Below are 26,779 nucleotides of genomic sequence, written 5' to 3'. Positions count from 1 at the left end.
TAAGGGTCTTGTCTTAGTCTGTTTCATAGGATTCCCAAAAGAACTCACTATGTGACTTAGAAAGTAGTTGAGCCACCAACTTTCTCAAGACTTTGACACCCAACTCTCCCGGCTTGTCAATATGTGACTACATCTCCAAGATGTGATCACACCTAGACCTTGCCTTGCCAATAGGGCTTGAGTGACCTTAAACTTTTTAGGAACTTGTGGGTTAGGGAGAATAATTGCAGGAGGTGAAAGAAGTATGATATCCATGGGACATCATCTTCATTTAGGAAAGCTTGTTTCAAGAGATTTGGGAAGATCATAAATGTCTAGACCAGACATCTTTTTGGGAGATATTCAAGATAGTTGATTTAAAGTTCTTAATATGACACCCAATATGAAATATTAAGGCTAGGACCCAACAAACTATTTTATAACTTAGAAGAGGGATGTCGTAATCCAAGCTATAAAATATTTGAAGGTAGGTGAATGACGATTCACCAATTTCCACCATGAAAAATGAAATAATTTATTAGGTTTTAATTGGATTTGAAAGTCCTAGATCTTTGAGATTCATTGAACTGTTCAAAGGCATGTTTCAATCTCGAGTGTGCCCTTCAGGTTTTGTGACTGGGATGCCGAGGATCACAAAACAAGGTGTGAATAACCATGCAAATATACTTGGTACCCTTAATATTTACCCCTTAATCAGTGTGCCGATTAACCACACACGCTCCACCGATACTATGATAAATATTAAGTTACCCTTTGCCTACCTTGTTAAGTCCAGGTTAGTGTGCCGGTTAACCACACACGCTCCACTAACGACTTAAGCAAAGTGCAAAGTGTAATTTCATGGGTTAGCACCAAATTCACATTTTCCTAAGTAACTAAGATTGGGTATTAATAAGAGTTTAGTTACTTAGTATTTATCATTAATACTTTTAATGAAAGGAGAATTATAGTCCTTGTCCTACCCGTTCGGCTAACGACCCTCCACCAGTCAAGGAAGCGGTGGGTGAGAGTGGACACCCATTAAACTGCCATTTTATAGGCAGTAACCTTATACCCCCCTTATAGACCGGCTTCGTGAATGAGGCCTACTAACGGTAAGACTGACTTTACTCTTATATATATATATAAATATTATTAACTTATAATATTATAAAGTATAAGGGTTGAATTTTAACTTTTAAAATTCTAAGGGCTAACTTGGAATTAAAGTATTCATAAGTGAAAACTTTTCAAATTCCAAAACTTGAGGGAAAGTTTTTGAAACTATTCAAAACTAATTAATTCCATAACTTATGAGTTTAAAGTAGTTTTAATTAAAAAATAAATAAATAAATAAATAAATAAAAAAACTCTTCAAGTTCCATAACTTGAGGACAAGTTATGGAAGACTTTAAACTAATTAATAAAAAAATAACTTTTTTTTATTGTAACTTATGGAACTAATTAAGGTTACACTTTTTTTTTAATTTAATGAAGAGACTCTTGAACCTCCATAACTTGAGGACAAGTTATGGAGTCATAAAACCATTTAATTAGAACTAGACTCTTCATTTTGTAACCTTTGCCAACTTTTATGAGTTTTATGATTCTTAAATGTGACTTTTCATATAACTTGAGGACAAGTTACAAAAACACACTTTGGAATCAACTCTTAGATTAAAATGGATTGAAAATAACCATTTCACACAACTTTTCTATTAATCTAAGAACCTCATAAGAACAAGATAATTCAAATCATCAATCTTCAAGAAATTAGCATGAACATACAAACTAATACAAATCTTGAAATTATGACAATTATCTTAGAAATTGGATTAGCATGAACATTACCACATCAAAAACAAGTTTACAAGTCCAAAAACATCTTAGGGTAATGTTCCTAGTCCAATTCCAGCCAAAACAATCGAATATATGCATCCAACTCGATTTTTCAGCTACTTTTGCAAGTATAACAAGAAAACAAGCCTAGGCTCTGATACCACTGTTGGGTTATCAGCATTCTAACACTCCTAAGTGTACATGCAACCCTAAATACCTTGGATCTATGTTTTCTCTATTATACATACAATTATGAACATCCAAGGTATTATCCTAATCTAGCATACAAAATAATAAATATAACAAGATAGAATACATACCTCTTTGATGTAGAATGTCTTCATGAAGCTTGAGTGCCTAGTGCCCCAAGTGTGACACCTCAAATGGTTCACACAACACCAAATACACTTGGAATAACTTGAGAGAAACTTGAACACTCCTTGAAATCGTCTAGCCCTCACACTCACACATTAGTGCACGATTTCTTGAGCCATGGGATTCTTTTATATGGTGGCTATTAGGGTTACACCATGTAACTCATAACTTTACCCATTCCTTATGCTCCATGGATTTTAACCTCCATGGAGTATCCATGGGTCACCCCATGGACTTAGTCCAACATAAGGAATCTTGGATCACAAGCCCACATATATAAGAATGAATGATTTACACAATCAACCCGTATATTTAATTAGTCTCCTTTTGATCACTTAATTAATTCCAAATTAATTCTTGATCAATACTAATTAAATAACCTTATTAATATATTAGAACTTATAATATATTAACCAACCTTAAGTGTTATTTCTCTCATTATAGTCTATCCAAATGCATGATGCCATGCAACCCAAATGGACCATGCCGGGTCGGGTCAAGTCTTACCAATTATAGTTATGGACTTAGACATTAATCCAACAGTTAGGTGCCATGCAACATCAGTCTTTGCTGAGTGAGAGATGTGGAATTTGGCTGCTACTTGTGAGATGAGTTCTCTCACTGTACTTGGCTGTGTGGTAGTAAGTGTTGACCAAATGGGTCTTATCTGTTGATTATTGTTGCATATAAATAGAGTTGTTGATAACTCCTGGACTACTATAAGTCCACGGTATTGCTGATAGTCCCTAGTGTTACTGATAACCTATGAGGTGTGCTGTTAATCCATAGGGTGTGCTGTTAGCCACTGGGACTATTGATAGTTCCTAGGGTTGCTGAAGTCCCATAGTTGTTATATTGCGTGCTGTATGTGATACTCAAAATTTCTGATAGTTTCAAGGCTGTTGTTATATGTTGTGTTGTATGAGATATTTTGGGAACTCACTAAGCCTTGTGCTTACAGTTCTGGATTAAATATTTTTGCAGGTACTCATTATAACTCTGATTTCTAAATAATGGTCTTTGAACAAATGGTTTATTTTAAATGTATCATTATTTAAAATGAAAATTTTGGCCTGGGTTTTCTGGATGTTACAAGTTAGTATCAGTGCCCTGGTTTGAGGGATTTGCATGAACACTCGTGGGATTCCAAACACAAACTATGGAGCTGAGAGTTTTTGTAAACTTTTTTGAAAAGATTCATTTCAAGAGCAGAAAAGGGATGATGTAATTTGCACAATCAGTTAGAGCTCGTAAAAGTGATTTCCCAAATATCCATATTTGATTTATATGTTGTAATTGACTTGCTCGTATATGTGTTTTAGTATGGTGTGTATGCTATAAGATTGGCTAAGGATCTACTAAGGGTTGCATGCTAGAGTGACTGCTAGGAGAGATGCCTTTCTATATGTGTGTGATATGAGCTGTTAGAGATGAACGTGTAGGCTAATGATCCTTAGGAATTGGGTGTTAGAATTGCGTGATATTTGTGATGCCTTTTTGCCTATTGGTTATTTTCTCGAATGTTGCTTGCTTTATGTTATGTGAAACTTATATTAACGTTAGTTCCCTATTAAGTGAATATGTTAAGTTACATGCCATAAGTATTAAATAGTTTTAGAATGTTTGATTTGGCCTATTGCACAACTCTTGTTTAAGTCCAACCGTTGTAGTGCATGATCTTTCAGTCGAAGGACTGTTTAATCCTTGCTGCATGTAATTATATTCGTAAGATAGTTAGTTGGCATTGGTAGAAGTTTCTTTCGCAGATAATAGCAGGGTGGGGTGAGTGTTCCTAGTGATCTTGGGAAAGTGATAGGGTATGCTGGCGTGATAACTTGTGTGAGAGGAAATCTAAGCTGGAAATCTAGGCAGTTGGTGGTGGCTTTTCTAAGCTTATGGGTGTGCTGATACACCTGGTTGTACCAGAGTTCCTAGAAAAGTGTTCTACAATGTGCTGATGCGTAAGAAGAGCCCTAGAGTAAGCGAGTCTAGGATGAGCAGTAGTGTGTGTCTGGGGTGGAAGCGGTATCTGAGATTGATAGTGCTTTGGTGTAGTGACTTAGGGACTTTGCAACACTTATTGGGTCACATACGGATAGATGTGGAACGTAGCAGGGGCCCATACTACTGAAAGCACAAGATCTCTACGGGGATCAAGAAGGGTCAAAAAGGTTTCTATGAAGCTTGTGGAAGGTAGGTGGTGTGGTATAGCACTAACGTTAATTGCAATCGTGCTCATCGATGTCAGCCTGTCAGCTATGATTGTGCAGAATGGGACCAGTAATCAATTGGGCCTGAGTGTCTGTGGCAGTTTAAATATGGTTGGTGTAGACCTGAGTGGTTTAGCTGATTCAGAGACATCGAGGACCTTGCTCAGAGTAGTGCCAGCCAGATTTGTGGATTCAAGAAGGATGTTGTTGTGATGATGAGCTCGAGGATTGTAGCTTGAAGTTGAGTGGTCAGCTGATGGCAAGGGAAGTTACATGTTTCATCGAGGATTGTGTTTTCCTGCTTCCTGTGCTCAAGGGAGGAGAGATCGGTTATGGATCAGTCGATGGTTAAGACAGAAGATGGTGATCTCCTCATCTACGAAACATAATTCTCCTTTTTATGGACAAGGTGAAGGCCATGTCACAGGTGGAATGCATAACACAAATTGTGGGAGATTGGGTGTATCCAGGGAGACATCGAGTTGATCCTGTTATGGGCAGAAGAGTTATGTGGAGGTGCTCAATTGTTCAAGGCTGTGTTTTGAGCAGCCCTGGGGAATTCTTGAAGATTCAAAAGGAGGAGGATGTGTGATTCTCTCTCCAAGTGTAAGGTTTTTTTGTATGTATATTCCGTTCAGAAGGTGCTTACTCTATCCAATGGTGTTCTGATCGATTTCGCTAAGTTTATGGGCGAGGCTGGGGCAAAGGTCTCCGAAGTCTCCGTCTAAGATTCAATGATTTCTTCTTCTTAGGATCATCTTGCGTTGTGATATGCATCTTGAGAGTCACGTTGGGTATGTTCATGGTTAATCCGGTCTGAGGCTTCAGTGTTGCAGACGTCAGTCAATGATGTTTTGAACCCTAAGTTGGGGAGAACTGAGTATTCTGCTTAGAGGATCATTGGCCGATTCGATTTTTATGGTTTCATCGCGATGTGTCAGAGTAACCTGCAGTTCAAGGATGTAGGATATTAGTTCAAGGTTTATGGATACACGGAGGAAAGAAGTGGGCTATCATTGAAGTGTTCATGATTTGGAGGTTTCTCGTTCCTTTCCTTAGGTATCCTCCGGAGTCCTCCTTAAATGTGGAAAATTCAAGTCTTTGTCAGATCATGAGTGTAGAGCATGTTGTCGTTAGTTGTGTGTGTTGTCGTCACAATGAACTTATTGTGGCCATTTGTTCCTTTTGGGCTAGCTCCATGGATCTAGATGGAGGGGTGTTGAACCGTTCTTTTGTGCATCGGATTTAGAGATAATGGTTGGGCCGCGGTGTGGGTCGGTTAGATATGGTCGGGAATAGGCAGTCATTAATGTGGAAGGAAATTTCAGAGTTCGATAAGTGTATTTGACAGGGGTTATATCCAATATATGTGGAGTCACCGGGTTTAGTTCCCGACCCATTTTTGATCGTTGGTTGTTTCGTATCATTAGTAGTTGAGGTTATTCGAAAGATTGAAGTTGTATCATCTAAGGGGAAATTGATGGGTCAACCCTTAGTCAAGCTGAGTAAAGCTGGTACCTTGGTCGCTGTGCATGTTTCTTGTCGATTCCTTGGTTGTAGTTTTTTTGCTTCTTGTGGTTGAGATGGTAGCTGGCCTTAGTTATTGGAAGATCAGATATCGAAGCCACGATGTTCAGCTTTTCTGGTATCATCATGGTTAAGCCATGTTCGGTTCTAGCAGATTGTGCCAGCTGGGATGGTATTCAAATCGTTGCAACCATATCTTTCGGTTGTGTTCTGGATAGTTGGGTATTTCTCCTATGATATTGGAAGTTTTATTAGCTATTTGTGCATTGGTGGGATGTGTGCAGTTTCATCAGGGTGTGGGCTCGGGCTGTAGTTGCTAGACGAATGTGTATGATAGGAGTAGATGTTCATCGTTTCATTCGATTCACATGTACGTCACTTTTTGGGTAAGGTCATTGGTAAGAAGAAATACAGTTGGATTGAGGAGAGTTGTGTTTCCTTCTAGGGAGTATGCCATGTCAGGTTTGCAAGTTGATGCAGGAGCTTGGCGGTCTATTTCAGTTCCTTGTTTGTGTGCGGTCATGTTTCATTTGACGTTGTGTCAGTGGCAGCTAGATTGTGGAAGAGTGCGTGTTTCATGATGGTATGGCTCATGTAGTCGGGTGAGTATTGAGTGAGATGTTGACTGGTTTCCTACAGTAGAATGATGGCAGTATGTTCTTAGGCTATTGGATGCGGTTCAGTAGTATTCATGTTTGTGGTTAGGTGATGGAAAGAACGGTGTGGAGCCATGTGCTTCTCAGCCCAAAGGATGGATGACGTCGCATCATGTTGTGAGCCATCCTGGGGTTAATTTTCATGAATGAGGTTGGAAATTGTGTATCGGAGATCTGGGTGTGGACTCATTAATCATGTGGCTTTGGCGGGTGTTTGAACAGTATAGCATCTTCAATGGTGTCTCAGTGACTGGCAGATTGAGTTAGGCAGTTGCAGAGTGTTGGCTTGCTGGGAAGGTCATGGTAGTTGTTGACAACTCAATGCTTGAGTTTTCTATCGGACTTGTGTTCGTTTTGATGAAACATCGTGTGAATTCGCTCCCTATGACATTATGGTTTGCATGCTAGACTAGTTGAGTCTGAGTAGCTGATGGCTATTATGAGTATTTTCAGAGTTGCAGATTACTCCAGGACTGCTGATAGCCCTCAGTACTGCTGAAAGTCCCAGGGTTGCTGATAACCCATAGTTGTTTAGGTTGGCATAGGGTTAGTGGGGTTGCTAGTTGGGAATACTAAGGGGATGGTGGTGCGGGTGGTTATAAGACCTTGGGAATTATTGTAGATAATGGTATACTTGTGTTGTTCTGGGAGCTTGAGTGTCGCACAAATTTTGGTACTTCTCATGGTTGCGCTCGTAAGGGCAGATCATTAGCTAAGACTTGTCAATAATTCGGGATTTGCAGTTAAGGACCCCAATCATGATATCTGATTTTTGGATCGGGGTTAGCTGGACCACCATTGTTCCATTTGATTATCTCCTTGGAATGTGTAACGTTCCAAAAATAATGACATAAACATTTCGTTATTAGATCAATAAATCGTTGATACATAGCATTTCCAAAAAACCAAGGTAGCCAAGATTTAGCAAAACATCATTAAATCAGAGTAAATCACAGAATGCGGAAACATGCGGTGTGTACCCTGCAATCATCCCGAGCTCTTCCATTATTTTGAAACCGAATCACCTGAAACATAAACTGAAAACCGTAATCACAAAGCTTAGTGAGTTCCCCAAATCTAACGCATACCATACATACAATAAACATATAGTGGGCCCTGCCCGGTCATCTGGCCCCGCCCGGTCATCGAGTTGAGCTCTGTAATAGATCGGGCCCCGCCCAGCATGCATATAACATATATCAAATAAACACATACCCATGCAACATAAATACATAGCATACAAATAGTCATCGGGCCCCGCCCGACATCGGACCTTAGCTCGGAAAGAAGATAAAAAAATACACATAGAAGAGTCACAAAGACAGCTAGCATACTAACATAGCATAAACATGGGCAGACATTGGTGCCTTCGACCCGCTAAAGCCAGTGAGGAAACTCACCTTGATTGACTGATAACAGAATCCTTCACTCGTTGTTGCTGCGAATCAACTCCACTCACTAAGCCAAACCAACCGATTTAAATTAATAACTAGGGATAAACCCAAAACATAGGCCCATCGATGGCCCAATCTAACCCGGCCCACTAATGACCCAAACCAATTGGGCCTAATAAGGCCCAAACCCAAGTTTGGCCCACTAAGGCCCAACCCAAAATCCTTAGGCCTAAACTGGGCTATCCAACCAGATAAGTCCAAACATGGCTCAAAACAAAAAGTCCAACCCCAAAATCAAGTCCAAAGAAAAAAGCCCAAAGAGTCCACTGATGACCCGAACGCGCGGCGTTCCCGAGACGAACGCACGACGTTCCCGTCCAATGTCCAAAAATTGCACCAATGACTTAATACCTTAAGTCCGGCTTCCAACTGCTCAAAAGAGCTTCATGTTATTGACTTAACGCATAAGGTTGTCAACTTGGAACCTTTGCATGGTCCAAAAGGACCAAATCATGATTTCAAGCATTCTAACTCCTTAAAGAGGCCAAGATGCAAGCTTTTACCTTAAGACCTTAGTCTAAACTTCCAGATCTGATTCAAAGGGACTTCTTAAGTCATAAAGTTCCTGACTTTATGACTTAGCAAGACTTAATGGGACCCAAATCAAAACCCTATATCCCAAACTTTACCAAAAGACCACCAAAACATGTATGGAAGGTTTATACTAATAAAGATCCAAACTTTATGAGTCCATAACCCCAACAAGGGCGAAATATGAAGCTCAAAGCTTCTGGAGTAACTTCTACTCACAAGAACCGTCACAAAGGGACCAAAACCATAACCAAAACCAACTAGCTAGATTTACATGAAAGAGTAGTCAAAGTTGAGACTTTATACCTCCAGAAGTTAGATCTAGGTGAGCAAAGCCTGGATCCAAAAGCTCTAAGTCAAGCATTGACTCATCAAGGAGTTCCTTCTTTCGCTTCAAGGACCAAAACACACAAAAATCACCATAAAGTTCAAGAAACACAAAAATGGGCTAGGGTTTCGTTCTTAGGGTTAGAGAGGATGGAGGCTGAATGAAATGAGGGTTGGAGGTGAGTTAAGGTCTTTAAATAGGGTCCAAGACCCTAAATTAGGGTTTCAATCTGGCCTGACGAATGCATCACGTTTCCTTGGAGAACGCAGGGTGTTCCTAAATGCTCCCGTGTATAAAGTCCTGTGTACGTCATGTGTACTACCCTTGTACGCCATGCATACCCGGTTTGGTCCAAACCTATCTAACTTCAAATGATCAAAACTTTTGCATCCCTTATCCGTTTTCGACATTCTTTATATCCACGGAAAGGTAACGAGAAGCCATACACTTCTATAAACGTTATTTAATCTAAAAACAAATGGAAATTAAATCCAAAATTCATAAAAGGCCCGAACGAACGCCTTTCTCGATACCCTTGTGCTCTAAAGGACAAACTGAACCCTTTCATCACATAGCCAACATCACCCACATCCAAATGGGCCTAAACCTTCCTTCCCCAAGGCCCTAAGCCTTATGATAACTAATGATTGGGGCACGGTCCCGAATAATGAAGCGATTCGAAACCGTGTGTTACAACTCTCCCCTACTTAAATTAGATTTCGTCCTCAAATTCTTTCCATGCCATCCCCGACAATCCCAACAGCCTGAGGGACACAATCACAGTCTTGAGCATACAACGGCCTTCCCAAGGCAACCAAACCCAACCTAAGCAGAACTTTCCAACCCCGAAGAAGTGGAATCCATAATCTTGTGTAGAAAACCAACCCTACTTTTACCTGAAATCGGAAATCTCGAATTGATCTGAATCCCCGAAATTACTGCCCATACTATACCACTACCATACCAAAATCTCATTGAAGCCTAGACTCAAACAGAACGCTTCCAACCCTTGATTGACTTGATGCTTCAACAGGATACAAAATCAATGACCATTATTGATGCGGAACACTCATACATGGCAAAAAGGCTCAGATAATCCTTTGAGTAGAATACACATCCCTGCAACGGTTAGACTCAAATGAGAGCTACACAACAACGTCAAATCTTTTACCCTGAGATTATTTAACCCAAACTGCAAGTGACCTAACATCTCCTCCACATAACAAGCTACTCCATACATGAGTTCCAAATCAATAGGACCGCCCTAACTTAAATGCATGCCTTTCACAATTAAAACCAACCCACGACACAATTACGAGAGCTTGATCTATCATCAAAACTGAATCCATTCATTACCCTTGAAGCCTTCAAATGATGCCCTCATCATATAGATACCCCAATCCTTATTCCACTAAAACGAAAATCCCACACAAAACACTAGCAATACTCGACTCGAGACCCTTCCCAGAAACCAACCCGATACCTAACTCATAACCTAAGATCCACGGATATGCACTTGCATTTTACCCACAACCTTCTGCTAACGACAACCCCTTGCTAGACCGAGATATAAAGGTTCCCAACCATCGCTGAGACAACCAGTCTCGCACCAGGTCCAACCACCAGGTTGCCAAGAATCCAAATAACAAGGCTCTCCAGCCTATAAATCCCTCTACGCCGCACACTGACCCCCCACTTAATTTTGCAACTCAAGATTCAAAACCTTGACCCAACGGTCTCCAACAGGTCCCACCTATATTACCACAATTACACGGGCCTCGACCATGGGTCCCACCCAACTATACCACGGAGCGGCCTCGCACACGGGTCCCACCCGTCTAGAGCTACACATGCCTGACTCAACCTCGGACCCCAATGGTCCTCAACTCAATCAGAGAAATACTCCTCGACAAATCTCGCCCGGCGTGCCCAAGGCGCGAACTAATCCCCCCTTTACGCTCATGACCACCACCAACATTAGTCCACCTCGAACTGGTGAATGCTACGATTCCATCGCAGCCTTACAACACTACAAACCAACCATGGTTACCACCCATGGCCTAAACACACCCTAACCATCACAACCCCACGCATTCAGAGCCAAAACCTTCATCTAACTGCATCTAATCAGGTGTTCGGGTCATGTTTCGAACCCCATGGCGTTCATCAAACATGAACAGACAACGAGGCTCTAACACAACCCTCGACCTGGATCCAACCGCAAGCCTGCTATGCATAACAAAGAAGGTGCCGACCAGCTGTTGGAAGTTTCATGGACTTCCAACTTACACAACTTCAATCCAAACGACCACTTGGGTCGTCTCTCCTCCTGACTAGGTTGTGAAACCTACCCTAGTTTCACAACTGATCTGACTCATGGAATTTTTGACCGATACTCCCCCACTTGGACTCGATGAAGCTTTCTCATTGCTTAAATCTGATGGATTCCCAACCCATCAACCTTTTATATCATGAACCGCCTATAACCCGCGTTAATCAATACTAACGCTCCATTGCTAGCCAAAATCAAAGATACCCCCACTTCTGAAATCCAGGAGAATGACATTGAAATGTTAACCAGTCTGATAATCTAAATCACCTCCCATGATACCATACCAAATCCTTGGGTTCTTATGTTGGCGACTAGAAACCACAACCCTTGCCCTGCACCGATGAACATCAACCCCAACTTCTATTTAAAAATAACCACTGAACTCTAACCGTCTACAAACCTTACGTATATACAAATCCCTTAACACATACAAATGACCAACAACTCATGCAACTGACACCACTATCTTCATGGTACCGCTCCTCCCCAAGCAACAGTAAGGTTTGAACCCTAAAGTTCTTTCATAGACGATTACCAATCCCGCCAGATAAAAATATAAAACAACAGAACCTTGACTTCACTGGATAACTAACCCGCTAATCCTGACCAAAGATCCTCCAAGCAATACCCTCAGATTGATCCTGACATAGACCCAAATCAGCAACTGAACACGCTGAAACCCGTTCAACAAGATACGAACCTCTAATGATTCATTGAAGACTCTCGGCATGCAAAATGGCATATAACAATCCTTGATAACCCAGACAATAGCAGAGAACCGACCCGAGATATATATTATTCAAATCCAATCAAAATTCCAAAGCAATACAAATTTCTGATTACCACCCTGAAGAAGCAGAAGATAACATACCCACAAAACATTTGAACGAATCCTGACCTCCTCCTCCTCCTGAGTTACCCTGACCATCCTGAGGACATGATGCAAAAATCGCCCCCAATACCAAATGTCAAGATCCAATAGGATCCTCCTTCCCGAAGGATTCTAGAGATCCTCAAGCTTTAAGCTCCAGACGAGCCCCCAACTACCCTAACACAACCTCGGCCTGAAAGGCCCCGAGATGACTATATAAGAACTCCAAATTCCCTTCCTTGGCCGAACCAAAGACCACCAAGGTCCAATCCAAAACATTGCGAGAAATCACCAATAAGATGAACTCCCACGTCCACGCATTGATCGGCTCAATACTTGCTACTGAGGCAGAACTAAAACGTGAACCCTATTCCTGAGTGCTCAACGCAAAACCGAAACATCACGCAATAGATCTGAATATTCCCAAGAATCCTCATCCCACAGGATTCCTAGATTCTCCAAGACTCTTCTTGATTCGCCTATGGATCCTATGCTTCCAGTAGTATGGGCCCAATACTACCTTGCACACCTACCCATACGTTCCTCAAGAATCCTCCCAAATCCTTTAAGTCACCTTCTCAATTCCAAACACCAACACTCGCTAAGCAGCACACAAATCCCACGGAACCAAACCCTTAGGCTTTCCTAGGTTCCTGACCTCACCCTGCCATCAGCTGCTGAAGAACTCCTCATAATGTCAGTTAGCTACCTCATGAACACAATCAAATGCAACAAAGCTTAGATAATCCTTCGAGTAATAGTCTCATCGCTACAATGGTTAGACTCAAACGAGAGCTGCAATAGGTTCAAATCTATCACTATGAGATTATCCAACCTTTGCCACATGTAACTTGACATATTCACTCAATGGCTAACTTAAATCACTTATGAGTTCCACAAAGCACAAAGTAAGTAGCATTCGTGCAGAAAAACTCCAATCCATTGAATAATCACGAGCATCCAATCCCGCTACTAATTGCCTTAAGCATACGAATCATACCCAATACAACATCCAATGCTTCCTAGACTACATTCATCACATATCAGGACATCCTATCACTGGCTAATCAGGACTAGCATGCAAGTCTACATGCTCATACAATAGGCATACAAGATATCTCTCCTAGCATTCTACCATGTAAAAGTGAGCAGATCCTTAGCCCGAACTAGCGTGCGATTCACAGATTCATAAATCAAATCATATCAGATAACATGTATGGGTATTTTGGGAGAGACTTACTTGAGCTCCGTTGATTGCATGCACCACGCCCTTTTCTTATTTCAAATTTTTTTTATTTTTTATTAAGAAAATATATTTCTTTTTGAAAAACCTTACCAAATCCTTAGTTTGAGTTCAGACACACCCGTGAGTGTGCCCGAATCCCTCAAACCAAGGCTCTGATACCAACTTGAAACGTCCCAAAAATAATGACATAAAATTTTCATTTTTAGATTAATAAATAGTTAATACATATCATTTCCATAAAATCAAGGTATCCAAGATTTAGAAAAACATCATTAAATCAGAGTAAATCACAGAATGCGGAAACATGCGGTGTCTGCCCTGCAATCATCCCAAGCTCTTCCATTATTTTGAAAACCAAATCACTTGAAACATAAACTGAAAACCGTAAGCACAAAGCTTAGTGAGTTCCCCAAATCTACCTCATACCATACATACAATAAACATATAGTAGGCCCCGCCCGGTCATCAGGCCCCGCCCGTTCATTGGGCCCCGCCCGGTCATCGGGCCCCGCTCGGTCATCGAGTTGAGCTCGGTAATAGATCAGGCCCCACCCAGCATGCATATAACATATATATCAAATAAACACATTTCCATGAAACATAGATACATAGCATACAATTAGTCATCGGGCCCTGCCCGACATCAAACCTTAGCTCGGAAAGCATATAAACACATACACATGCAAAAGTCACGAAGACAGCTAGCATACTAACATAGCATAAACATGGGCCGGAATTGGTGCCTTCGACCCGCTAAACCCAGTGAGGAAACTCACTTTGATTGAATAACAAAAGAATCCTTCACTCGTTGCTGCTGTGAATCGAATCCACTCACTACGCCAAACCAACTCATTGAAATTAATAAACAGGGATAAACCCAAAACATAGGCCCAACAATGGCCCAATCTAACTGAACCCACTAATGTCCCAAAGCAGTTGGGCCTACTAAGGCCCAAGCATAAGTTGGGCCCACTAAGGCCTAACCCGATCTCCTTAGGCCCAAACTGGGCTATCCAACTAGATAAGTCCAAACATGGCTCGAAACAGAGAGTCTAACCCCGAAATCAAGTCCAAAGCAAAAAGCTCAAAGAGTCCACTGATGACCCAAACGCACATTGTTCCCGAGACGAACGCACGACGTTCCCGACCAATGTAAAAAAATTACACCAATGACTTAATACATTAAGTCCAATGTCCAACTGCTCAAAATAGCTTCATATTATGACTTAACCCATAAAGTTGTTAACTTGAAACCTTTGCATGGTCCAAAAGGACCCAATCATGATTTCAAGCATTCTATCTTCGTAAAGAGGCCAAGATGCAAGCTTTTACCTTAAGAACTTTGTCCAAACTTCTAGATTTGGTTCAAAAGGACTTCTTAAGTCATAAAGTTCCAGACTTTATTTGGGACATAGGGTTTTGATTTGGGTCCCATTAAGTCTTTCTAAGTCATAAAGTTCCAGACTTTATGACTTAGAAAGACTTAATGGGACCCAAATCAAAACCCTATGTCCCAAACTTTACCAAAAGACCACCAAAACATGTATGGAAGGTTAATACTCATCAAGATCCAAACTTTATGAGTCCATAAACCCAAAAAGGGAGAAATATGAAACTCAAAGGTTCTGGAGTAACTTCTACTCACAAGAACCACCACAAAGGGACCAAAACTATAACCACAACGAACTAGCTAGATCTACATGAAAGAGTTGTCAAGGTTTTGAGACTTTATACCTCCAGAAGTTGTATCTAAGTGTGCAAAGCCTGGATCTAAAAGTTGTAAGTCAAGCATTTACTCATCGCCATAAAGCTCAAGAAATCCACAAATGGTGGCTAGGGTTTCGTTCTTAGGGTTAGAGAGGTTGAAGGCTGAATGAAATGAGTGTTGGAGGTGAGGTAAGGTCCTTAAATAGGGTACAAGACCCTAAATTAGGGTTTTAATCTGGCCTGAAGAATGCCACGCATTTCCTTGGGGAACGCAGGGTGTTCCAAAATGCTCCCGCGTCCAAATTCCTGTGTACGCCATGCGTACTATCCTTGTACGCCATGCGTGCCCGGTTTGGTCCAAACCCTTCTAACTTCAAATAAGCATAACTTTTTCATCCCTTATCCGTTTTCGATGTTCTTTATATCCATGGAAAGGTAACTCTTAGGGTGCAAATTCATGCTTGGATGTGGAGTGTTATGGCTTACCTCTTGTATGTGTAAATGGGTTGACTCTTTCCTATATTTGGTAGTGAATGACTCCCATTATGTAATGAACCATTTGCAGAGCATTAGTTTTAGAGAGAGAATTTAGCAAACCCATTTTGTACTCTTTCTAATTCAACTAATGAGAGATTGAAAAGATTTATTTACTCCATGTGTTCATGATTTGTATGATGATTCACTAGATCTTTCTTATTCCGCATTTATCATCATAATCAACACAACTACAATTGATATCAGACCGGGTGTTCTTGATTTGGTCAAGAATTGATCCATGATGGCATTCTAGATTTGGTGATTCTTAATTTGATATTTGATCTTCTTGTTTTAGAGAGTTTTTGGATTCAAGAAATCTAATTGTTCATTGATTCTATTCATAATTAGATTTTCTTCACTAGAATTCAAGTGATTTTTACTTTCTCGCTCTCTAGAAAACCCATTTCAAATCACTTTCTCTTTCTAGAAAAACTTAAGATCTTATCGATTGATCAAAGATGGTGGACTTGCCATATGATTCTTGGGTTGCGATCGTTGAAGATGTCAATTACAAAGTCAACGAAAATCAATTTAATGGATTATTGTTAAGCAAGTTGATTTCATGGGGTAATATGGTTTATTATGGAGGGTTGAAGGATGATCATGGAAGCTTGATATTTCAACCAATTTCTAAGATTGAATGATTGAATAAAATTGACTTGTCCATATTTGTTTAATAAGAAATACATTTCTCTAATCGAAAACCCAAGTGATCTTCATGCTCTTAAGTATGTTGAAGTTCAAGATTATGGAGTTCAATTTGATGTTCTTGATGTTATTGAAGTTCATAACAAGAAGATTCAAGTTGATTCTCATGAAGATGAAAAAGTTATTTGCTCGATTGGAGTTCAAACCGATGATATTTTGTGTTCTTGTGATTCGTTTGAAGGAATGATTCCTTATCGAAAGACGTTAATCCAAAAAAGTCACAAGTATCAAACTCCAAAAGATTTGATTCAAACTTGCAAATTTGAAGTTGTGGAAAGTGGGTTTGTTCATGAAATCAAATCTTCAAGATGCAAAAAGATGAGAAAGAAAAAGAAGAAGAAGATTAAACACAAAAGCAAGCGGGTTTACTCACAAAAATCATCAAGTGTTTTTGTGAAGCAAATTTGGGTTCCAAAGCAACGATTTCCAAGTGTTGCATTGAATTTGAAGTCAAAACTCAAAAGTGTCGGTGGTTCTTATGAGGATGTTATTGGATCGTTGAAGAACACAAAGAACAAGTTGTACATCATGCATCGTGGGTGGTACAATGTTCAAATTGGATATTTTCTCGTTCCATCAAAAGAACCAAGATCTTCTGAATTTGATTCGTTCATTGCAAATGGAACTCAGGTCGTCAAAAAGGTATCTCAAATTATCAAATGGATTCCAAAACGTCCATGATTTCGATTCGTGCTTTTCATTTTTCATTTTTGATCGATTTGCCTCATTGGATCAAATCCATTTCAACCACTTTGTCTAATCCAATTATTTTTTTAGATCAAATCACAAAATCAAAATTCTCAAAAAAATTTTGAAACTAAGTTTTGTTGCTCAATTTCGAAATGGTATTGTTCAATAGCATTTATCAATTTTATGATTATTGTTCATAGATCCATTCTAATCCTAAAATTTCAAATGATACTGTTCAATTACACATTTGATTGAGCCCAATCATTCTTTTTAAAAGATCTAATTTGTTTGATTAAATCCGAAAGTAATATGATTCTCTAAAAAGTATTGTTCGTCAGTCGACATATACATACGCATATCTTACTTGTACCTTCAGCTCGTCATCTTCATAATCAATTGCTCTTGATTTCTTAATCTCATTTTATCATTTTTTTTCTTTTCCCCGATCGATGTTGAATGCCAGTCTGAAAATGAGTTTTCGATCTCATGTGATTTGGAACATGATGAAATCGATTTCTTACAAGTTCAAGTGAAGAAATTGTCAAAATTGGTTCTTGATTTTGATGAACTTGTGCAAAGAACACATGAATGTGGTGATGAACTGTTGGATAATCATGTTTTGATCCAAAATTTGGTGTTTGAATGATAAATTTGATGTTTGTTCATCTTTGACTTCTAAAAGTCAAACACAGAAAAAAGTCAAACCCAATTTTTAAGAGGTGGATCGCTGAATTGGTATAAGAAATTAGTTCATACAAATTGTTTTGAGGCTATGAGTGTCGAAATCAAGTTTAATTTGGGTTTAATTTCAAACTTGGATTTGTTGTCTTCTTGATTATGAAGACTGTGATGTTTGACACTTGTTAGATGATTTGGAAATCAAAGATTGTCTTTGGCTAATGGATTGATTTCGAATGTCGCTCAATGCACAGGGAACAATCGAGTTTTGTTAGTAGTTCAAGATGTTTTTTGGAAATCTAATGGATTTGGATTTTGTTAGGAAGAACATACTGATAATGAAAGATTGAGTTTGGTTTACTGTTACTTTGAGTCAAAATCGTATTTGAAGTAATAAAAACTTGATTTTGGAGTCAATATTCAAAAGGTTGATGTTAGTATTTGATAGTCGAATCGTTGATGGATGTAATTTCGAAAGCTTGTTGTTTGTATTGATGAGAGATGGTCGATGGGTCTGTAAAAGCAAAGTTGACTGGGTCAAGAAGAATGGTTAGATAGTCGAATGGTTGATTTCAGCTTGGTCGATAGATGAATTGGAGTCAAGAACGAAAGATGTGAAATCGATTTGGGTTTGATAAGCTGAACTAAGGTTCACTATGGGAAAAATATGTATTTGTTTTGGGATTGTTGATCTTTGAATAACGAACACTTGAATAGTTGGAGTCGATTGAGAACGAAACTTGGAAAATTATATGTTTGGGAAGTTGATAAATTTTGAAGGCTTGCATGATGAGTAACGAACACTTCAGTATTTGATTTCGAAATATGTTGATGTCGATGTCTGATCGATATGGTCGACTAGCGAAGGGAAGGATCTTTGCTTTGATGTCGATTAACAAGGCTATGGATTCGTGCTTCGTTATCATGGATCATACACGATTCGTTAACAAAAGCCCTCTTACTAAAAAGAGAAGCGTGTAGATGTATAGTTGGCTTCGTTAACTGATTAACGAAGTAAAGAAGAAGAAAACACAAAGTTTTGAAATTGGTCCCTCAACTTTTAACGAACTGGCAGAAATGGTCCAACTTCGATATTGGAGTACAAATTTGTGAAGAATGACAGAATTTCTCTTTTAGCCCCTATAGTTTCGAAATGTTGGTAAAAAATACCCAACTTCGACATTGGGCAAACAAATATGAGAAATTGAAGAAGTTTCATGTTCAGTCCCTACAATTTGTGCGAATTCACACTTTATGCCCAGTTTCGTAAACGGGGTAGAGTTTCGCATCTTAAGTTGTTTTTGGCGCAACGGGTCCCTGCAGAATTCAGAGAGTGATAGTTTTTACCCGAATTTTGTAAAATCTTGCAACTCTCACCCAAAAGTCGAAAATTTTCACAAATTGGAAAATTTTCAAAGGTTTTTCGTGATTGTTTTTCCGTGCAAGTTTTTCGGTGTTTCATTTTTGGCACACATCAAGGTGGAGTTTTGTGAAGATTAATCCTTGGGCGCTTCTCACCCTTAATGGGTTTTATAATCATTTTTTATTATAAGAAAGGGGGAGAATGAAGAGTGGGTATTCGAAGCTTCGGGTATTCATTTGCGGATTTGAAGACCGGTATCATTTCGAGGGGGAGTTTGGTCTTGATCGTGCAAGCTCGTTGGATATTGAAGCCGGGACATCCAATCCTAACTTTGAGGGGGAGAATGTTAGGGTGCAAATTCATGCTTGGATGTGGAGTCTTATGGCTTACCCTCTTGTATGTGTAAATAGGTTGAGTCTTTCCTATCCAACGAACGCCTTTCGTGATACCCTTTGTGTCTAAAGTACAAACCGAACCCTTTCATCATATAACCAACATCACCCACATCCAAATGGGCCTAAAACTTCCTTCCCCAAGGCCCTAAGCCTTATTATAACTGATGATCGGGCCACGGTTCCGAATAATGAAGCGATTCGAAACCGAGAATTACAACGCCCCCCCCACTTAAATTCGTTTTCATCCACAAAAACATTCCTTACCATCCCCGACAATCCCGACAGCCTGAGGGAAACAATCACAATCTTGAGCATACAACGACCTTCCCAAGGCAACCGAACCCAATCCAAGCAGAACTTTCCAACCCGAAGAAGAGGAATCCAAAGTCCCATGCAGAAAACCAACCCTACTTTTACCTAAAATTGGAAATCTCGAATTGATCTGACTCCCCGATAGACTGCCCATACTATACCACTACCATACCAAAACCTCATTGAAGCCTAGACTCAAACAAAACGCTTCCAACCCTTGATTGACTTGATGCTTCAACAGGAGACAAAATCAATCACCATTATTGATGCAGAACACTCATACTTGGCAAAAAGGCTCAGATAATCATTTGAGTGGAAGACTCATCCCTGTAACGATTAGACACAAATAAGAGTTGCGCAACAGGGTTAAATGTTTTACCTTGAGATTATTTAACCCAAACTTCAAGTGACCTAACATCTACTCCGAATAATAAGCTACTCCACATACGAGTTCCAAATCAATAGGACGACCCTAACTTAACTGGATGCCTTTCACCAATAAAACCAGCCCATGACACAATGATGAGAGCTTGATCTATCATCAAAACTGAATCCATTCATTACCCTTGAACCCTTCAACTGATGCCCTTGGCATATAGATACCACAATCCTTATTCCACTAAAACGAAAATCCCACATAAAACACTTGCAATACTCGACTCGAGATCCTTCCCAGAAATAACCCGATACCCAACACATAACCCGAGATCCAGGGATCTGCACTTGTATTTGACCCACGACATTCTGCTAACGACAACCCCTTTCTAGATCGAGATATAAAGGTTCCCAACCATCGCCGAGACTACTAGTCTCGCACCTGGACCAACCACCAGGTTCCCAAGAGTCCAAATAACAAGGCTACCCAAACTATAAATCCCTCTACGTCACATACTAACTCCCCACTTAATCTTGCAACTCAAGATCCAAAACCTTGACCCAACGATCTCCAACAGGTCCCACCTATATTGCCATACTTACACGGGCCTCACCCATGGGTCCCACCCAACTACACCATGGAGCTGCCTCGCCCACGCGTCCCACCTATCTAGAGTTGCACAGGCCCGACTCCGCCTCGGACCCCAATGGTCCTCAACTCAATCAGAGAAATACTCCTCGACAATCTCGGTCGGCATGCCCAAGGCACGTACTCATTCCCTCTTTACGCTCATGACCACCACCAACGTTAGTCCACCTCGAACTGGTGAATGCTACGATCCCATTGAAGCCTTACAACACTACAAACCAACAAAGGTTACCACCCATGGCCTAAACACAACCTAACCATCACAACCCCATGCATTCAGAGCCAAAACCTACATCTCACTGCATCGAATCAGGTGTTCGGGTCATATTTCAAACCCCATGGCCTTCATCAAACAAGAACAGACAGCGAGGCTCTAACTCAACCCTGGACCTGGATCCATTTGTAAGCCTGTTATGCATAACAAAGAAGGAGCCCACAAACTGTTCGAAGTTTCTTGGACTTCCAACTTATACAACTTCAATCCAGACGGCCACATGGGTCGTGTCTCCTCCTGACTGGGTTGCAAAACCTAACCTAGTTTCACATTGGATCCGAATCCTAGAATTTCTGATCGATACTCCCCCACTTGGACTCGACGAAGCTTTCTCATTCCTTAAATCCGATGGATTCCCAACCCATCAACCTTTTATGGCATGAACCGCCTATAACTTGCGCTAATCAATACTAACGCTCCATTACTAGCCAAACTCAATGATCCCCCGACTCCTGAAATCTTGTAGAATGCCCTTGAAATATTAAACAATCTGATAATCCCAATCACCTCCCATGATACCATACCAAATCCATGGGTTCTTATGCTGGCGACTAGAAACCACAACCCTTGCCCTGCACCGATGAACATCCACCCCAACTTCTGTTCTCAAATAACCATTGAACTCTAACCGTCTACAACCCATGCATATATATAACTCTCTTAACACATCCAAATGACCAACAACTCATGCAACTGATACCACTATCTTCTTGGTACCGCTCCACCCCAAGCAACAGTAAGGTTGAAACCAAAAGTTCTTTCTTAGACGATTGCTGATCCCACCAGATAAAAAGATAAAACAACTGAACCTTGACTTCACTGGAGAACTAACCCGCTAATCCTGACCAAATATCCTCCAAGCAATACCCCTGAATCGATCCTGACATAGACCCAGATCAGCAATTGAACACGTTGAAACCCGTTCAACAAGATACGACCCTCTAATGATTCATTGAAGACTCTCGGCATGCAAAATGGCATATAACAATCCTTGATAACCCAGACAATAGAATAGAACCGACCCGAGATATAACTTATTCAAACCTAATCAAAATTCTAAAGCAGTACAAATTCCCTATAACCACCCTGAAGAAGTGGAAGATAACATACCTATAAAACATCTGAAGGAATCCTGACCTCCTCCTCCTGAGTTACCCCAACCATCCTGAGGACATGGTGCAAAACTCGCCCCCAATACCAAATGTCAAGATCCAACAATAGGATCCGCCTTCCCGAAGGATTCTAGATATCCGCAAGCTTTGGGCTCCAAATGAGCCCCCAACTGCCCTAATACAACTTTGGCCCGAAAGGCCCCGAGATGACCATCCAAGAACTCCTAATTCCCTTCCTTGGCCGAACCAAAGACCACCAAGGTCCAATCTGAAACATTGTGAGAAATCTCAAATGAGATGAACTCTCACGACCGCGCATCGATCGGCTCAATACGTGCTACTGAGCCAGAACCAAAATCTGAACCCTATTCCTGAGTGCTCAACGCCAAACCGAAACGCAACAGATTCGAATATTCCCAAGAATCCTCATCCTACAGCTTTCCTAGATTCTCCAAGACCCTCCTCGATTCGAGTAAGGATTCTATGCTTCTAGTATTATGGGCCCAACAATACCTTCGACACCTATCCATAACTTCCTCAGGAATCCTCCCGAATCCTCTAAGTTACCTTCTCAATTCCAAACAACAACACTCGCTAACCAGCACAACAAATACCACTGAAGCAAACCCTTAGGTTTTCCTATGTTCCCGATCTCACCCTGCCATTAGCTGATGAATAACTCCTCATAATGTCAGTTAGCTACCTCATGAACACAATCATATGCAACAAAGCTTAGATAATCCTTCGAGTAACAGTCTCTGAGATTATCCAACCTTTGCCACATGTGACCTAACGTAATCACTCAATAGCTAACTCACATCATTTACGAGTTCCACAAAGCACAAAGCAAGCATATTCGTGCAGAAACACTCCAATCCATAGAATAATCACGAGCATCCAATCCCACATACTACAACCCATACTAAGAGCTCCCACTCCCGCTACTAATTGCCTTACGCATACAAATCATACCCAATCCAGCATCCCATGCTTCCTAGACTACATGCATAATATATCAGGCCATCCTATCACTGGCTAATCAGGACTAGCATGCAAGTCTACATGCTCATAAAATACACATACAATGCATCTCTCCTAACATTCTACCATGCAAAACTGAGCAGATCCTTAGCCCTAACGAGCGTGCGATTCAAAGATTCATAAATCAAATCATATCAGATAACGTGTATAGGTATTTTGGGAGAAACTTACTTGAACTCAGTTGATTGCATGCACCACACCCTTTTCTTATTTCAAATTTTTTTTATTATTTTCTAGAAAATATATTTCTTTTTGAAAAACCTTACCAAATCCTCAGTTTGAGTTCAGAAACACCCGTGAGTGTGCCTGAATCCCTCAAACAAAGGCTCTGATACCAACTTCTAACGTCCCCAAAATAATGACATAAAATTTTCTTTTTTAGATTAATATATCGTTAATACATATCATTTCCATAAAAGCAAGGTATCCAAGATTTAGCAAAAAATCATTAAATCAGACTAAATCACAAAATGTGGAAACATGCGGTGTGTGCCCTGCAATCATCCCAAGCTCTTCCATTATTTTGCAAACTGAATCACCTGAAACATAAACTAAAAACCGTAAGCACAAAGCTTAGTGAGTTCTCCAAAACTATCGTATACTATAAATACAATAAACATATAGTGGGCCCTGCCTGGTCATCAGGCCACACCCGTTCATTGGGCCCCGCCCGATCATCAAGCCCTGCCCGGTCATCGAGCTGAGCTCGGTAATGTTGGATTAGTGTATAAGTCCATAACTACAATTCGTATGTACTTTACCTGAGAGTAGCATGGTCCATTTGGGTTGCATATCATCAGGACAATTTGTTAGGATAGACTTTTGAGAAGAGGTTATTTATGGTTTATTAGTATATTATAAGTTCTAATACATTAATATGAAATCATATGATTTAATTAGTATTGATCAAGAATTAGTTTGGAATTAATTTAGTGGTCAAAAGAGACTAATTAAATCAATGGGGACTAATTGTGTAAATTAGTTATATTTATATGTTGGGCTTATGATCCATGTTGGACTAAGTTTATGTATGGATACATAAACAATTGGGCCACATGAACCATGGATCATAACCCCATAGGTACGGATTAGGGTTAACCCATGACCCTTGGAATCCTACATATAAAAATGTGCTCCATAGCCTAAAAACGCCGACAACAAGTTCTTGGAGTTCAAGGAGGTGTTTTGGTGCAAGAAGATTCTCTCTCAAGAGCCACCTTTGTCCTAGGTGTGTTGTGATTCCATTTGAGGCATTCATATTATTGGTGTTAAGCTCTTAAAGGTTCAAGGCTTCCAAGTACACTAAAAGGTATGTCACCTAACTTGTATTTCATGTTGTTTATGCTTCATTGTATGCTAGTTAGGATGATGCTTTGGAATATTGAATGTATGCATGTATCATAGAGAAAAAATAGATCCAAAGCATCTTGGGTTGCATGTACACCATAGGAGTGTTAGAATGCTAGAAACCCTACAGTGGTATCAGAGCCAAGGGTTGTTTTCAATTATACTTGATGCTACTTGTTGTTTAAGCTTGAAAAATCAATTTTCTGCTGTTCTGGACAGTAGACTCGCCGAGTCCACTGGGGGACTCGCTGAGTCCAAGCACAATTTTGACCAATTCACCGAGTTTGTTCTTGCACTCGACGAGTTGGTGCTCCAGAATGCAGATTTTCGATGTTTTTGGCTAGAATTGGACTAGGATCATTACACTAAGCTATTTTTAACTTATAAACCTGTTTTTGATGTGGTAATGATCATGCTTATCCAATTTATAAGATAATTGTCATAGTTTCATGTTTTGTACTAGTTTATATGATTATGCTAATTACATGAAATTTGTTTGATATGAATTTACTTGTTCATATGGGTTTAATCTAGATCATGGACATTATTTGACATGCTTGTTAGTTTATTTGATGATCTTTATGGCCTTTAATGTATTCCATAACTTGTCCTCAAGTTATGGAAAATGAAAAGTTTTTCTTATAAAAGACTTCATTAAACTCATAGGTTATGGTCTTGAAGAGTTTTTTTCGATAAATGTTTTTATGAACTCCATAACTTGTCCTCAAGTTATGGATTTCCAAGAGTCTTTTCATTAAAGCCTATATTAAACTCATATCTTATAGATTCCAAATGTTTTTGAATAGTTCAAAACTTGCCCTCAAGTTTTGGAATTTGTAAATGTAGAGTCTTCTTTTGAGACATTTAGTTCCAAACCCTAGAATTTTAAAAGCTTAAAATTCAACCCTTATACTATTATAATATTATAGGTTTAATATTTATATATATGTATAAGAGTAAAGTCAGTCTTACCGTTAGTAGGCCTCATTCACGAAGCCGGTCTATAAGGGGAGTATAAGGTTATTGCCTATAAAATGGCAGTTTAATGGGTATCCATTCTCACCCACCGCTTCCTTGACTGGTGGAGGGTCGTTAGCCGAACGGGTAGGATAGGACACTAATTCTCCCTTCATTAAAATTATAATGATAAATATAAAGTAACTAAACTTTTATTATATTCCCAATATTAGTTACTTTAGGAAAAATGTGAATATGGTGCTAACCCATGAAATTGCACTTTGCACCTTGTTAAGTCGTTAGTGGAGCGTGTGTGGTTAACCGGCACACTAATCTAGGACTGACAATGCGTGGAAAAGGGTAGCTTGATGTTACTCATAGATCAATGGAGCGTGTGTGGTTAACCGGCACATTGATTAGGTGGTTATAACATTGGGTGTAGCAAGCTAATTTGCATGGTTATTCACACCTTGTTTGTGATCCTCGGTATCCCAGTCATAAACTTGAAGGGCACAATTGAGATTAAACATGTCGTTGAAAGGTTCAATGAATCTCAAATGATCTAGGAGTTTCATTTCACTTAAAATCTAAAATTCTTTTTTGTTTTTCGTGGTGGAAATTGGTAAATCGTCATTTACCTACCTTCAAATATTTTGCAAATTGGATTACGGCATCCCTCTTCCAATTTGTTAAATATTGTGTTGGGTCCTAGCCTTAATATTTCAAATTGGGTGTTATATTAAGGACTTAAATCAACTAAACTTGAATTTCTCCCTCATAGATGTCTAGTTATGACAACTATGGTCTTCCTTATCCTTTTGGATAAAGCTTTCCTAATGAAGATGATATCCCACATGGCGATCAAGGTGAAAGATTAATCCCTTTATCTTGCATTAATGGGACCCGAAATCATACTTCACTTCCTCTACCTCCTCCAATTATTCTCCTTAACCCACAACTTCAAAGACTTGAAAAAGTTCAAGGTCACTCAAGCCCTTTTGGAACGAAAACATAAAGATGGATAGTCTGTGTGCACTAACGTCTTGGAGATGAAGTCACATATTGACAGGCTGGGAGGGTTGAGTGTCGAAGCCTCAAAGGAAGTTGACTATTGACTGGGTTCTTCAATCACTTTCGAGTCATATAGTGAGTTCATTAAGGACTACTATGTGACAGACCACGACATGACCCTGAATGATCTTATCTATTTGCTTGTTGCTGCTGAATCAGCAACGATTTGGAGCACTGGTAAAGCAAATTTGATTGGAAGATCTACTACCCAAACT

This window comes from Lactuca virosa, chromosome 3, assembly GCF_052849685.1.
Source record: "Lactuca virosa cultivar CGN04683 chromosome 3, Lactuca_virosa_CGN04683_v6, whole genome shotgun sequence".
Classification (NCBI taxonomy): Eukaryota; Viridiplantae; Streptophyta; class Magnoliopsida; order Asterales; family Asteraceae; genus Lactuca; species Lactuca virosa.
The sequence above is the reverse complement of the archived record's forward strand: the minus strand, read 5'-3'. Positions refer to the sequence as shown.